This window comes from Anabrus simplex, chromosome 5, assembly GCF_040414725.1.
Source record: "Anabrus simplex isolate iqAnaSimp1 chromosome 5, ASM4041472v1, whole genome shotgun sequence".
Classification (NCBI taxonomy): Eukaryota; Metazoa; Arthropoda; class Insecta; order Orthoptera; family Tettigoniidae; genus Anabrus; species Anabrus simplex.
In genome coordinates this window covers 157,449,301-157,465,204 of record NC_090269.1, presented here as the reverse complement: position 1 = coordinate 157,465,204, position 15,904 = coordinate 157,449,301, and the positions used below count along the sequence as shown (strand labels likewise).

The window sequence follows — 15,904 nt, the reverse complement described above, 5'->3', positions numbered from 1 at the left end:
TACGACCGGTTACCCTTCCTGACGTTAAAGGACTAGGATTTTAAATCGCAGTATACGTGATAAATTTGTTGTAGCAGGTTTTATAACTAGATATCCCGGTACCGGCACATAGCCTACTCCTACCGAAGAAGCCTGCACAAGGCTTATCACCTCCATCCGACAAATGAATCACCCTCAACACTCTTGTACCCGCAATCATTCTCGCTACTTCGGGAGATAGCGGGTTCGAACTCCTACTGTCGGAAGCCGTAAAAATAGCAAATGCTAGGTGAGGGGCCTTCGCGATCGTCATGACGTGTAATTACATGATCTAGCTAAATGTAGTTTTAGCTCAATACCTTTAAGTGCCTACAGGTAAGGAATACCGCGGATGTAGCTTAGTACCCTCCCGTTTAAGTCCAGAGGTCGAGGATCGCGCGCTAACTTTCTAAGGCTCGATCCGCTGCAGAACTCTTAAATTCTGACACCTCGGCATCAACAGCAGGTTCGATCCCGGCTTAAATACATCAGCTTGCGGAACTCAGCGTAAGACCCTCAGGAGAGCTCTTGTTGCATAAACATTTCGTTCCGACTGTACCGCAAACGTCTGCAATTCTTTATATCCGCTTGGCAACAAGGAGCATATTTACTCGCTGCAGTCTGCGTGAAGCGCTCACAGTTCTCTGTATGCAATTATTACGTACACATCTCCCGTCTAAGTACTGTCTGCTGTGAATATTATTCTTCAGCCTTTATCTTGAGGTAAGCTAGAACTGTTAGTTACTGTTTGCAAAGCAACTTCTACGCTAGGTAATAGACATCTACATTCATATATGTTTGTTCTTTTCTTTTTAGGTACAACTAGAATATTATCATTCGAGTTACAGGCTTGAAAGTACGCATTTTATTCATCCGAGTAACAGTCTGCAGCACGTGCATTTTTAAGGTATGTTTTCGAACTTTGAGTTGTAAAGATAGCTAGGTTAGCTGATGTACCCTACACTACATTCATATATGTTTGTTCTTTTCTTTTTAGGTACAACTAGAATATTATCATTCGAGTTACAGGCTTGAAAGTACGCATTTTATTCATCCGAGTAACAGTCTGCAGCGCGTGCATTTTTAAGGTATGTTTTCGAACTTTGAGTTGTAAAGATAGCTAGGTTAGCTGATGTACCCTACACTACATTCATATATGTTTGTTCTTTTCTTTTTAGGTATAACTAGAATATTATCATTCGAGTTACAGGCTTGAAAGTACGCATTTTATTCATCCGAGTAACAGTCTGCAGCACGTGCATTTTTAAGGTATGTTTTCGAACTTTGAGTTGTAAAGATAGCTAGGCTAGCTGATGTACCCTACACTACATTCATATATGTTTGTTCTTTTCTTTTTAGGTACGACCAGAATATTATCATTCGAGTTTCAGGCTTGAACGCACGCATTTTATTCATCCGAGTAACAGTTTGCAGCGCGAAGATTTTAAGGCATGTCTGACCTCTATACGTTGAAACTTGGTTTCTTCCGAACATCATAACTTTAAGCTAATCATAAATCGTTGTTCTCTTCAATCCTCATGCTGTAGACGAGGTTAATTTTATAATTTCAAACACACATAGCTATGTCTGACCTCAACAGGCTGAAACGTGGTTTCTTCCGAACATCTTAACTTTAAGCTAATCATAAATAGTTGTTCTCTTCAATCCTCATGCTATAGACGAGGTTAATTTTATAATTTCAAACACACATAGCTATGTCTGACCTCAACAGGCTGAAACTTGGATTCTTCTAAAACATCGTAACTTTAGTCTATTGACAAATAGTTATTTTCTTTAATCTGCATGTCATAGAAGAGGTTAATTTTATAATTTCAAACTCACAGCAATCTCCGACCTCAACAGGCTGAAACTTGGTTTCTTCCGAACATCATAACTTTAAGCTAATCATAAATAGTTGTTCTCTTCAATCCTCATGCTGTAGACGAGGTTAATTTTATAATTTCAAACACACATAGCTATGTCTGACCTCAACAGGCTGAAACTTGGTTTCTTCCGAACATCTTAACTTTAAGCTAATCATAAATATTTGTTCTCTTCAATCCTCATGCTATAGACGAGGTTAATTTTATAATTTCAAACACACACACATAGCTATGTCTGACCTCAACAGGCTGAAACTTGGTTTCTTCTAAATCATCGTAACTTTAAGCTAATCATAATTAGTTGTTCTCTTCAATCCTCATGCTATAGACGAGGTTAATTTTATAATTTCAAACACACACATAGCTATGACTGACCTCAACAGGCTGAAACTTGGTTTCTTCTAAAATATCGTAACTTTAGTCTATTGATAAATAGTCGTTCTCTTCAATCCTCATGCTATAGACGAGGTTCATTTTATAATTTCAAACACACATAGATATGTCTAACCTCAACAGGCTGAAACTTGGTTTCTTCCGAACATCTTAACTTTAAGCTAATCATAAATAGTTGTTCTCTTCTATCCTCATGCTATAGACGAGGTTTATTTTATAATTTCAAACACACACACATAGCTATGTCTGACCTCAACAGGCTGAAACTTGGTTTCTTCTAAAACATCGTAACTTTAAGCTAATCATAAATAGTTGTTCTCTTCAATCTTCATGCTATAGACGAGGTTAATTTTATAATTTCAAACACACACATAGCTATGTCTGACCTCAACAGGCTGAAACTTGGTTTCTTCTAAAACATCGTAACTTTAGTCTATTGATAAATAGTCGTTCTCTTCAATCCTCATGCTATAGACGAGGTTAATTTTATAATTTCAAACACACACACACATAGCTATGTCTGACCTCAACAGGCTGAAACTTGGTTTCTTCTAAAACATCGTAACTTTAGACTATTGATAAATAGTCGTTCTCTACAATCCTCATGCTATAGACGAGGTTAATTTTATAATTTCATACACACATAGCTATGTCTGACCTCAACAGGCTGAAACTTGGTTTCTTCTAAAACATCGTAACTTTAGTCTATTGATAAATAGTCGTTCTCTTCAATCCTCATGTTATAGACCTGGTTAATTTTATAATTTCAAACACACACACATAGCTATGTCTGACCTCAACAGTCTGAAACTTGGTTTCTTCTAAAACATCGTAACTTTAGTCTATTGATAAATAGTCGTTCTCTTCAATCCTCATGCTATAGACGAGTTTAATCTTACAAATTCAAACTTACAGTCATGTCCGACCTCAACAGGCTGAAACTTGGTTTCTTCCGAACATCGTAACTTTCGCCTAATCTCTATTGGTTGTTCTCTTTTCAGATGTTTCCCTGCTCGCAGTGCGATGTAACTTTAACAAGACGAGATGCCCTTACGCGTCATGTAAAATCGAAACATCGTGAGGCGTCTGATACGTTCTCCTGCGAGCAGTGTGAGGCGACGTTTACGAGGGTAGATAACCTTACGCGTCATGTTAAATCAAAACACTCTAGCATAACAACCGCTTTATGTGATGTTTGCGGGCTGTACTTCGCTAATGTAGAGCAATATCACGCTCACTTAGCAGAGGTACATCAAATATCTACTTGCCCTCCGGTAGTAGGGAAAAAGCGTGCTGCTGCTGATGTAGCTGTAGAAAGTACTAGTAGTAAAAAACCTAGGAAAAATGAACTTCAAACTATTCACTGCGAGCACTGTAACACTGATGTACCATCTTCACATTTTCAGGGACACTTACGGAGTAATGCGCATAAAAATAATGCGTGTAGAAGTGGTAGTAACGCAAACATCGAGGAAATTAATACAGCATTTAAAAGTAGGATTGCTAGTTACAGAATTCGCACCAGTCAAAAGTTTCAGAGCACTTCAAACTTTTTAAATTGTGTTCAACCGGATGTACAACAGCTTCTTGCTAAATCTGTGTCCAATCATAATTTATTTAAAGTTAATTTTGAACTTTTCGCCTTGTACATTAAAAGCACGGATGAATCGGAAATAACGGACATTAAATCATTTAATACGAAGAATTTTGTCATAAGTGAGTCGACTAGTTTTGGTGATGTACTTAGGGATGTTTCTAACATTATATCAACTAAGAGCGAGGAATTTCAGGAAAAGGAATCAGGGTGGGCTTTAGTTGAAATAATGTATCTAGAAGTTAACATCAATAAGTACAATCCCATGCGAGGTTCATCGTACATCGAGCTGCCGACATGGATTCAGCGAAAAGAAGCTGTTGTAAACATCCAAAACAATGACGAAGCATGTTTTGCATGGGCGGTGATGTCGGCTTAAACAATCCTGCTAAATCGAATGTAGCGAATAGAACATCATCGTATCCACACTATTCAACGCAGCTAAATTTTGATAGTATAGAATTTCCTGTGCAGATAAAGGATATTAAGCGCTTTGAGGAACTAAATAACATTAGCATTAATGTGTATGGTGTAGAGAAAAAGTCTGTAGTAGGTCCTCTGTATTATACATGTCATAAGAAGAGTACTCATGTTAACTTACTCTATATAGAAAACAGTGAATATAGCCACTTTTGCTGGATTAAAAATCTGAGTAGACTTGTTGGTAGTCAGTTGTCAAAACATGATGGTAAAAAGTGGCTATGTGATGCATGCTTGCAGTATTTTAGAACTGAAGATCAGTTAACGAAGCATTCCAAGAATGACTGCAATCATGTACGTACAGAGATACCTACTACGGGCAATAATGTTTCAAAATTTACAAATTTTCACAAGCAGATGTGGGTACCGTTCGTGATTTATGCAGACTTTGAAGCCATCCTCACGCCATGCAACACATGCTCACCCTAATCCTGACAACTCTTTCACTAATACTACGCACATGCATGTCCCGTATAGCTTCCCGTATTACATCAAGTGTAGTTATAATAGTACGCTTAACAAGTTAGAGCTGTATCGAGGACATGATGCTGCTAAAGTATTTTTAGAAAGACTTGAAAGTGATGCAGTTCGTCTTGGTCGTATTCTAAATAGTAATATTCCTATGAAGCCACTCACCGAAATTCAGTTAAATGATCATGAACGTGCTACAAAGTGTAGCATTTGTGATGGGGAATTTTCCGAAAATGACCCTAAAGTTTTTGATCATGATCATTTAACTGGTTTCTACAGATGTGCCGCTCATTATAGCTGTAATCTTAAGTATAGCGTTCTAAATTTATCCCTGTAATTATCTGGTTACGACTCTCATTTCATCATTTCACAATTTGGAGCTTCAGATGAAAAAGTAGATATAATCCCTCAGAGTAAAGAGCGGTACATTGCGTTTGCAAAGTCTGTAAAAGTAGATGTGGAGCATTCTATAAAACTGAGATTCCTTGACTCCTTTCGCTTTATGGCGAGTAGCCTCGATAAACTTTCTAGTCATTTACAGCCAGAACAATTTACGGAAATTCGACGCGTTTTTCCTGAAGAAGCGCAGTTTAATTTACTTCGGCGTAAGGGTGTTTTTTGTTATGAATATCTTGACTGCTTAGAACGCCTCGAAGAAAGTGCCTTACCATCGAAACAATCCTTTTACAGCTCGCTGAATTCAGCGGATATTAGTGATGATGACTATTTACATGCACAACATATCTGGGAGCAGTTCCACATTCAAACGCTAGGTGAATACTCTGATTTATATTTAAAGACGGATGTACTTTTGTTAGCTGATGTTTTTGAAAATTTTCGCTGTGTTTGTAAGAAAACCTACAGCCTTGACCCATGTCAGTATTTTACTGAGCCTGGGTTAAGTTGGGATGCGATGTTAAAATACACGCAGGTGAATTTGGAACTGCTAACTGATATTGATATGGTGCACTTTATAAAATCATCTATTCGAGGCGGTCTAAGTCAGTGCAGCGGGCGGTATTCCAAGGCAAATAATAAGTACATGCCGAGTTTCGATTCTAGTCAGGAATCTCGTTTATCTCGATGCTAATAATCAGTATGGGTGGGCGATGAGTCAGCATCTACCGGTGAGTGGTTTCCGCTGGCTAACGCAGTGCGAAATTGATGCTTGACAGCTGGACGCCCTAGGCGATGAAGCTGATAAAGTACAGTACAGTATCCTAAAGAGTTACACACTTCTCATAATGACCTACCGTTCTGCCCTGAAAATATGAAGCCCCCGTACATCGCATCAACGACGAAAATGCTAATTGCTAATTTGTGTGATAAATCTAAGTATATCATTCATTACCGAAATTTAAAACAGTGTTTGCAGCATGGTTTGAAGTTATCCAAAATTCATCGCGTACTAGAATTTAATCAGTCACCGTGGCTAAAGCCATATATCGATCTGAACAATAATTTAAGAACGAATCCGGTTAACGAGTTTGAAAAAGATTTCTACAAGCTCATGAATAACAGTGTGTTTGGTAAGACTATGGAAAATGTTGACAAACGCGTTGATGTAAAATTGATTACAAACTGGGAAAATATTAAAAAAAGGTATGGTGGTAACTATTTAATAAGTAAACCAAATTTCCACAGCTGCACCATCATACATGAGAATTTAGTTATTATACAGATGAATCGTGTTAAGGTTAAGTATGACAAACCTACCTACGTCGGCTTTGCAGTACTTGAATTGGCTAAAACACTCATGTATGAATTCCATTACGATTATATGATGAAGAAGTACGCGCATAATGCGCAATTGCTCTACACAGATACCGATTCGTTTATTTATCAAATCAAAACTGATGACTATTACAATGATATAAAGCCAGACTTGGGTAGGTTTGATACAAGTAACTATCCTGCAAATAATCAATATCATCTACCGCTAGTGAACAAAAAGGTTCTAGGTAAAATGAAAGATGAATATGCTGGGAATATTATCGATTCATTTGTAGGTACTAAATCCAAGTCATATTGCATAAAACTCTTAAATGAATTACAAATAAAGAGATTGAAGGGGGTTAAAAAGAATGTCGTTCAGAATCAGCTAAGTTTTGAAAACTATAACAATTGCATTAAAAGTAATCCACCTGTTTTGCATAAACAAATATTTGTCATTAGAAGCAGGAAGCACCAGTTGTACACTCATTTAATTAGTAAGGTAGCCCTTAATAGTGATGACTGCAAACGGTTCGTCATTCCAAATTCTACCAACACTCTAGCCTGGGGGCATAGTAGTATTGATCGGTACTACTTTACATAAAGCAGATATGTGTAAACATTATGCTAGAGGTGTGTACTTACGTTACGCTGTCTTACATCACAATTCACTGTACATATTGTAGGGAGAGGTACGCTGAGAGCGTAGTACGGCAAGTTTAAAATTGTACATACAAGAAATGCGTCGAGAATGGGAGAAGTACGCAAACATCACTACGGTAAAACGATTCGAGATAAAACTTGTACATACAAGATGTAAATAAATAATGTAGAATTAGCATATTCTTTTATTTTAGATTAGGTATTACTTTCCTCCCGCTCCTTATTTGCAAGATAGAGTTTTTGTTTGTTATTCATAGAAGAAAAGCAAGAAAGAAGGCGTTGAGCAGATTCGTAAGTATAGTATCGTCTAGTTCGGTAAGTATGTCGAGAACAGAATTTTTTTCCTCAAAAGTGTTTGATTCTAGTCTTGCAATGCAGTGTTCAACAACATCGAACTATGAACAGCGGTATGTGTTCAAGTATAAACATGCAGGTACGCGATATGTGCAAGATTGCGTTGTATGTTCGATAAAGCTATGCCTTAGCAAAGTAAAGGATGTTATAAAAGTTGCTATCTTACGCAAGCTGTTCAAAATTTTAGTCTTACTTTTTCTCTTAGAACAAAGGTATACACCAGATATGTTGTAAACACATCAACCGATGTTCTAATCATATGTTGTATCGAGTACCGTGTTCGATTATATTCTTAATCACTTCTCTTGTAATATCTTCTTAGAACAAAGGTATTCCTTGACATGTTCTTTTAAATTGTCTACCGCTACTACAAAGAGTGCACAGCACGGTGCTCTGTTGATTGAAGATGGCTACTGTCAAAAAGCATTTTTCAAATTATCCGCCACCACATGTCAAAGAATAAAGATACCAGCACGATGCTCTCTTGGCAGCTTTTCAAATTGTCCGCCACCACAGAGTGCAGCGCGGCGTTCTGTAGATTAAAGATGGCGAATGTAGAATTTGTCACCACCACATAGAGTGCGGCACTGCGCTCTCTTGATTAAAGATGGCGGATGACAGCTGACGGAATTGCCCGCAAGAGTGCGGTACGGTGCTCTGTAGTTTAATGATGGCGGATGACAGCTGACGCAAGAGTGCGGCACGGTGCTCTGTAGTTTAAAGATGGCGGATGACAGCTGACGGAAGAGGGCAGCACGGTGTTCTGTGGTTTAAAGATGGTGGATGACAGCGCATAGGCTTGTTTCCAAACAAGAGAATGTAGAATTTTTCAAATTGCCGCCACCACATTTCAAAGGTATCTAGCTAAAGATGGCAGCACGGTGCTCTCTTGATTAAAGATGGCGGATGATAGCTAACAGAACTTTTCAAATTGCCCGCTACTACATGCTTAAGGTAGTAGCCATAAAGAGGGCAGCACGGTGTTCTGTGGATTAAAGATGGCGGATGACAGCTGTCAAAAAAGCACGTGGCTTTGTTTCCAAACAAGAGCACGTGGAATTTGCTGCCACCACATTTCAAAGGTATCTAGCTAAAGAGGGCAGCACTGTGCTCTGTTGATTAAAGATGGCGGATGACGGTTGTCAAAAAAGCGCGTGAGTTTGTTTCCAAACAAGAGCATGTAGAATTTTTAAAATTGCCGCCACCACATAGAGGGCAGCACGGTGCTCTCTGGATTAAAGATGGCTGCTGTCACGTGGAATTGCCTGCCACCACATTTCAAAGGCAGGGCAGCACGGTGCTCAAAGATGGCTGCTGTCAAAAAGCATTATTCAAATTATCCGCCACCTCATTTCAAAGGTAACTAGCTAAAGAGGGCAGCACAGTGCTCTATAGATTAAAGATGGCGGATGACAGCTGCACGTGGATTTGTTTATCTCACGCTAGTGAGGTTAAGTTGGTAGCACTAAGGTTTAGGCCCGCCAAGATGGCAGCACTGCGGATGACAGGTGACGAATTTGCAGCTACTGCGATAAAGAGGGCAGCACAGTGATCTGTGGTTTAAAGATGGCGGATGACAGCTGTCAAAAAAGCACGTGGCTTTGTTTATCTCACGCTAGTTAGGTTAAGTTGGTACTACTGAGGTTTAGGCCCGTCAAGATGGCAGTACTGAGGGTAGCGATGAGTTGTTGTCTGTCAAAAAGCACGTGGCTGTCAAATAACACGTGGCTTTGTTTACCTCGCGCTAGTTAGGTTAAGTTGGCACTACTGAGGTTTAGGCCCGTCAAGATGGCAGTACTGAGGTTAGCGATGTGTTGTTGTCGATGATAGCTGTCAAAAAGCACGTGGCTTTGTTTACAAATTCAAATTTCCCGCGGGTGGTGGAGGAGACCTCTGGGAGGCCTCTGGCTGCGGTGGTAGTGGAGGAGGCATCTGGGAGGCCTCTGGCTGTGGTGGCGGTGGAGGTGGCCTCTGGGAGGCCTCTGGCTGCGGTGGCGGTGGAGGTGTCCTCTGGGAGCCCGCGGTAGCGGTGGCGGCTGAACTGCCCAATTATACTACTCCTGTTATTCGACGTTCTGGAAATAAAATGTAAGGCAAACGGCTTGGTTTTGATAGCAGAGTCAATTAATGGATTAATAAAGAGGATTTACTTTAAATCTTGTGTTTTAATTCGCAAGCCTCCACCTCTCCTTTCCTCTACGTCATAAGACAAGATTAAACTTGCAGGTAAACATTATTACTACTAGATAATTTAGGACATGCTGTATTGCAGGATTAATATTAAAAAATTAAACAACACCTGCATATTTATTTTAGAATATATACATTTTACTTCATCAAGTAAATCTGTTTTGTCTTTTCTTTCATACATTATTTTTCTGTCTTCGCTGTTTAATGCCACTGCCAGTTTTCCTTCCATTGCACCCTTAAGGACAAGTGCTGCTATCTTCTCAGCAACTGAAGCATTACGTGACGACACACGCTGCGTAGATTTACAGAGCAGTTTTTGATCATCTAGACGTCTTAGTTCTGAATTGTTTTGACGACAAGCAATGTCACGCTCTTCGTAGTTAGCATCTAACTTATTAATACCAGGATCACCACGTGCCAAGCGAACATTAAGTCATGTTCCAGGGCCATAGTACTGGTAATTGGGAAGGTAAAGCTCAAAGGTAAGAAGATCAATCACCTTATTGATGTGTCCATGCACAGCATGTTTCCTCACCTTTCTCCCAGGACGTTTCATCACCTTTTTTCTTCGACAACTTCCTTACTCTTTTCGCAGCCATAGTAAGTGCTTATAAGCGAAGAAAACTCGTTTAGTTTTGGTCCGTGATATTGTTTAATGAGTAGACAAATACAACACACTCTCACTGAAAGTCTCCTAGCTAAACGTACTTGTTCATGATGTAAACTACACGTTTGTAGCTCTGACAAGGCAGGATCTTGAGTCCACTCACGAGGCACATTATCCCAGATCTTCTTTACAGCAATCGCAGCTACATTAACCAGAAATGCCTTTGGTAATGCATTCAACTCGTCTCTTTCTGATTGCATAAATCTTTACGATTGCCTTTTCAACTGCGTTACACTTAGTATCAGACAGTAATGGCATGATATCTTTACTCTCCAAATGTTTTCTTCACACTGACATAATTTCGACACTGCAATTTACATATGTCTTCACCTCCCGGCATGCACTGCAACACAACCAATGAAAAAGCAGCACACATGTCGTAAAGACTGTTCAATTGTTTCTCCACTTTTCTCCTTGTAAAGAGCTTTAAATGAACGTCGTCGTAGTAATGCATGTTTAGACTTATTCGTCACTGTCGGATGGAGACATAAAGCCATGAACTGACCTCTTTGAAAATCACTCACGCTGTAACGTCTCGTTATTTTTCCGTCGGATGGAGACGTAGAGCCATAAGCAGAGTAAAACTGGGCCAGACCCCACCAACATAGTGTCTGAAAAGACAGGCCTCTTCAAAATGTTATCTGTGCGTGATTATGCTTGTTTTCGTAAGCAAGGATTTGACTGTGACGTCACGTTTCTTGTCTGTCGAATAGAGACCTAAAGCCATAAGCAGACCACGCGATAACTCTACTCGACTGTACAACAGCTTAAATACCTTCCTACAATCCCAGCGCTTACCCTCACTTATGTCATCCTTGTGTATAATCGATCGAATAGCTATATTCGTATAGATTATTTTCCAACATTCTCCCTTCCTTAGGGTGTTAACTCCGCATTGTTATGTAGAGCCGGTCTCGAGCCCGGATAAAGGGAGGAGAGGCACACTAGCCCATTAGTCCTTTAGCTCATTAGCCCTTTAGCCCATTAGCCCTTTTGCCCATTATCCCTTTAGCCTATTAACCTATTAGCCCTTTAGCCCTACAAATAATGTGCGATAATCTGATCTTCTTAGAACAAAGGTATCCCTAACATGTTCTCAACACATGTTGTGTCGAGTACAGTGTTCGATTCTAGTATTTTTATTACTTATTTAGTGATCTGAACACATCAAACAATGTTCTAAACTCATGTTCAAGTTAACGATATCGAGTATAGTGTTCGATTCTAGTTTTGTTATGTTTCATTCATATCTTTTGTAATCTGCGAACCTAAACATGCACAACTTTCATGACGTCATCGCCGCAGCACATGCACACTCCTGCTTTCATGATGCATACTTATTGCATTCCGTTGCCTCCTTACTCTTGAGAAAACGATCAAGTCTAAACATGCACAACAACGTCATAACTGCAGCACGTGCTCACTCTAGCCTTTGTGAAGCATGATTAAACTTGTACTTAACAGAGGAGAAGGTCGTTACAGCTGCCACCATCTTGTGTAGTAACCCCTAAGTGATAATTAGCGTCGGGAAGGGCGTCTGATCGTAAACTAAAGATAGCCTCATTCAAGATGGTTGATGAGAAGTTAGTTTCACGAATGCACTAAAGTTTTTCTGTTTAAAGATAATAGCTAACGGAATTTTTTAAATTACCCACCACCACATTTCAGAGGTATGAGGTTTAGTGCTGTAAAGATAGCAGCGCGGTGCTCAATTGATTAAAGATGGGGACTTTAAAAAGCACGTGGAATTTTTTAAATTACCCTCCACCCTGATGAGGTTTAGTACCGTAAAGATAGCTGCACGATGTGTTGTTGTTTAAAGATGGCGGCTGACAGGTATCAGAACCATGTAGAATTTTTCGAATTGCCGCCACCACATTTCAAAGGTGGTAGCTAAAGATGACAGCACGGTGCTCTGTTGAAGATGGTGGATGACAGCTGCCACGTGGACATTGCCGTCACCACATTTCAAAGGTAGTAGCTAAAGATGGCAGCACGATGCTCTGTTGATTAAAGATGGCCGCTGTCGAAAAGAACGTAGCTTTGAAGAGCACGTGGAATTTCAAATTGCCCTCCACCGCATGCATAACAGCAGCCACCATCTTGCGCAGTAGCCTCTAAGCTAGCTTTCCTAATAATAGCCTGTGTATAACCGCCATCTTGTGTGAGCACCCCTAGGCCGTCTCATAAGTAGCTGTGTATAGCCGCCGTCTTGTTGCTGTCATCTAGCGCAAGTATCCCTAGGGAGTCTCATAAGAGCAGCAGTCATCTTGTGCAAGCACTCTTAAGCAGTCTCATAAGAAGCTATGTATAGCCGCCATCTTGCGCAAGCATCCCTAGGTAGTCTCATAAAAGCAGCAGCCACCTTGTGGAAGCACCCTTAAGCAGTCTCATAAGAAGCTATGTCTAACCGCCATCGCGCAGAATTAGATAGCTGTCAATGCCATAGAGCATGAGTAGGAACCGAACCGTTGATCTCATCATTAGACTACCTTTTTCTTATGCTATCATGTTTCTGATACTCCGAACCTGGGTAATAGGGAGAAAAATTGTCTCCGTTTTACTCTACGATGCACCGTTTTCGAGATATTTAACATTTTGCATTTAAGCCTCAAATTTAATGAATCGAACCAGCACGGCACGTTGCCTCTAAGCTAGCTTTCTTGATAAGAGCAGCAGCCATCTTGCGCTAGCACCCTTAAGGCGTCTCATATGGAGCCGTGTATAGCCGCCACCTTGCTTCCGCCATCTTGCGCGAGCATCCTTGGGGCGGCTCATAAGAGCAGCAGCCATCTTGTGCAAGCACTCTTAAGGCGTCTCATAAGGAGCCATGTATAGACGCCATATTGTAGCCCCATCTTGCGCAAGCATCCCAATACCGTAAAACCGAGGTTAGGCTAGCTCTCTTACGCATAAAAATTTAGGTTAAACCCCTCCAAGGTAGCGAATGTGAGCTTAGGGTCGCGCTCTTAAGCATCACGAAGGGCATCCGACGGTATAACTGAGGTTAAGCCCTTCCATGAGGTTAGGCTAGCTGCCTTACGTATAAAAAGTTAGGTTAAGCCCCTCCAAGATGGCGGATGTGAGGTTAGGGTCGCGCTCTTAGCCAGCCTGAGGAGGAGGCCTCTCCCGAGAGCGTGTGGAGGAGGTGGTGGAGGAGGCCTCTGCGGAGGGCCGGTGGAGGTGGAGGCGGCAGAAATGTCCACTTATACTACTCAGTTTCATCCGGTGACGCTTCGTGGCAGATAGCACAATCATGGTTGTCACAAAAATACACTGGGATTAACTAGTTGTTTTTTTACTTAAAAACCATAAACTAAACTAATCAGCAAAATTGAACTGGTATTTTACCGTCGCTGAACTTTTATAGTTTCACTCGCATACTGATGTATGTGCATCAATGATAAACGAGGGAAAATATTTGTCACGACGTATAAGAATGCCACAGAACTCGCGAAACCTTCACCTGTAATCCAAGAGCAACACTGCAAAAATTCACTATGTGTCACCATCACAAACAACCAAATACAAACTCTGCGTTCATGCTGGGCAAGCTAAATATTTTTCTGCGACTATCGAAACACATACTCTACACATGCTATCAATGAATCGCTCGAAAAACTGTATACATCCCGAAACCCAAGACTAAATTATGTTCTTCTGTATTACAATTGATTTCATATACTGGCTCTATTTTTATTAGCAAAAAGATGTGCAAGTGGCTGTACTGTTTAGATTTTGATATTTTTCTTGCAGTCTCTAGTGTGTGGCGCTGAAGACTTCGAGTGGCAAGTGTTAAAACTAACACTAACTTACCTAAGCTAGCTGGCCTCTCGGGGAGTGGTCACAGTACTCCCCTCTCCCAGAACAGGGAAGCTTTAAGTGCATGCGTCACCCAAGCGACCTTATATTGCGCTGGGGTAGCTCTCTTTTATGCCGGCAAAGAAAACCAGCTCGGTAGAGAAACTGAACTGCGGTAGTGCGAGTAGTTTGTCGAGACTGCTGTACTTGGCTTTGCTTAGAAGTTCGCAATTTTCTAAACATTATAAAAAGCGTTCTAAGGTATAATTAGAAAATGTTAATACAAAGTTCTTTACACCAGCAGCACTGGTGTAGATGGGAATCAGTACACGCCACTGATATAGTGAATGAGACAAGAGGTAACTATCAGTTCGGAAGTCGCTGTTAACGAGAGCGGAATGGTAAAACAACGGTATCCGATCGTTATGAAGAAGAACTAAATGAAGATTGTTGGATGGAAAGCAGTTAAAAAAGCAGTGCGAAAAGCTATTCGAGGAGAATACAGTCCACGAGTAGCTATCACCAAAGCTCTACGGGCAGCAAGAGCGAGAATCTCTCCTAAGAGTAAAGCTATAATTTGCACATGTGCTGGAATTATTCCTGTACCGAAAAAAGGAGGCTTAATTAACTATATTTTAGTAAGTCCTTCATTTTCCATTCTTTGTTAATGACCGTTATATTTTATTACTATTTTTACTATTATTATTTCGTTTCGGCCAGCTACGCACCACGCTGTTTCTGACTTGAGCTTTAATACTCGCCCAGTACTGCCGCATCCTTCCGTTCTTCAGTCCGCGTCTTGCCTGTCTCCATCTGAAGTTTTGTTCGAAAACTCTGTAAAGCTTCAAATTTCTTCTTCAAAGGGTCACGTTCCAAGATTCATCACGTAAGATTCTTGTAAATCTCTTTCCGCCTCTATGAACCAGACCTCTTTAGTTTCTTATTCAGAAAGTAGATAAAGATTCGATTGGACAGTCTAATTCATGTTATGTGAACACAGAAAGAAATGCTTCTTTTCCTCATAGTGTCTGTTATTTTCTCCATATGTAGATATAGTTCACGATTGTGCCTTCCCATATATTCTCCATTTTCCTTTCCTGGGCCCAAGATCATCCTGAGAGTCTTTCTTTCTTTGATCTAGTTGTTCTGCCAGACCTTTCTTATTCACTGAGATGGATTCTGATGCATTGTACAGTAATGACTAAGCTTGGATGTCAAAGATAACGACCATTTGTTATAGATATCTTTAGTGAGGTGGTAGGCCCTTTCCAACTTTTTGATTCTTGATCTAAATGCCTCTGTCTGAGAAATAATAGATTCTATCCAGTCACCTAGTTCTCTGAATTTCTCTTCCCGTTGTATCTTGCCCTGATTGACCTGTAGAATTCTGGGAGCTGCCTTGCTGTTTGTTATGCGGTGTGTTTTCTCATATAAAATCTGAAGGCCCCGTAGCAGCTTGCACATGAAGTTGGTTTATTTGCTTTTTGGCTGTGTTAAGAGAATCAGAAAAATCGCCAGGTCATCCACGAAGGCTAGGGATGAATTGTTAGATTCTTGCTCTTACAGCCTAGTCTCACCCCATTCTCAACACCTTCACTGCTCAGATGTCTTGCGCCATTCACCAATAAATTTCTCCAGAACACAGTTGAAGAACATAGAGAGAGTCCACCCACTTGT

At 40.4% G+C, this 15,904-nt stretch overlaps 1 protein-coding gene across 1 annotated transcript in view; it reads left to right on the top strand.

Annotated features, from left to right (window-relative positions):
• Positions 1-15,904, top strand: part of Nmdar2 (NMDA receptor 2) — an 826,846-nt gene that overhangs the window by 348,851 nt on the left and 462,091 nt on the right. The gene's annotated exons all lie outside the window — the stretch shown is intronic.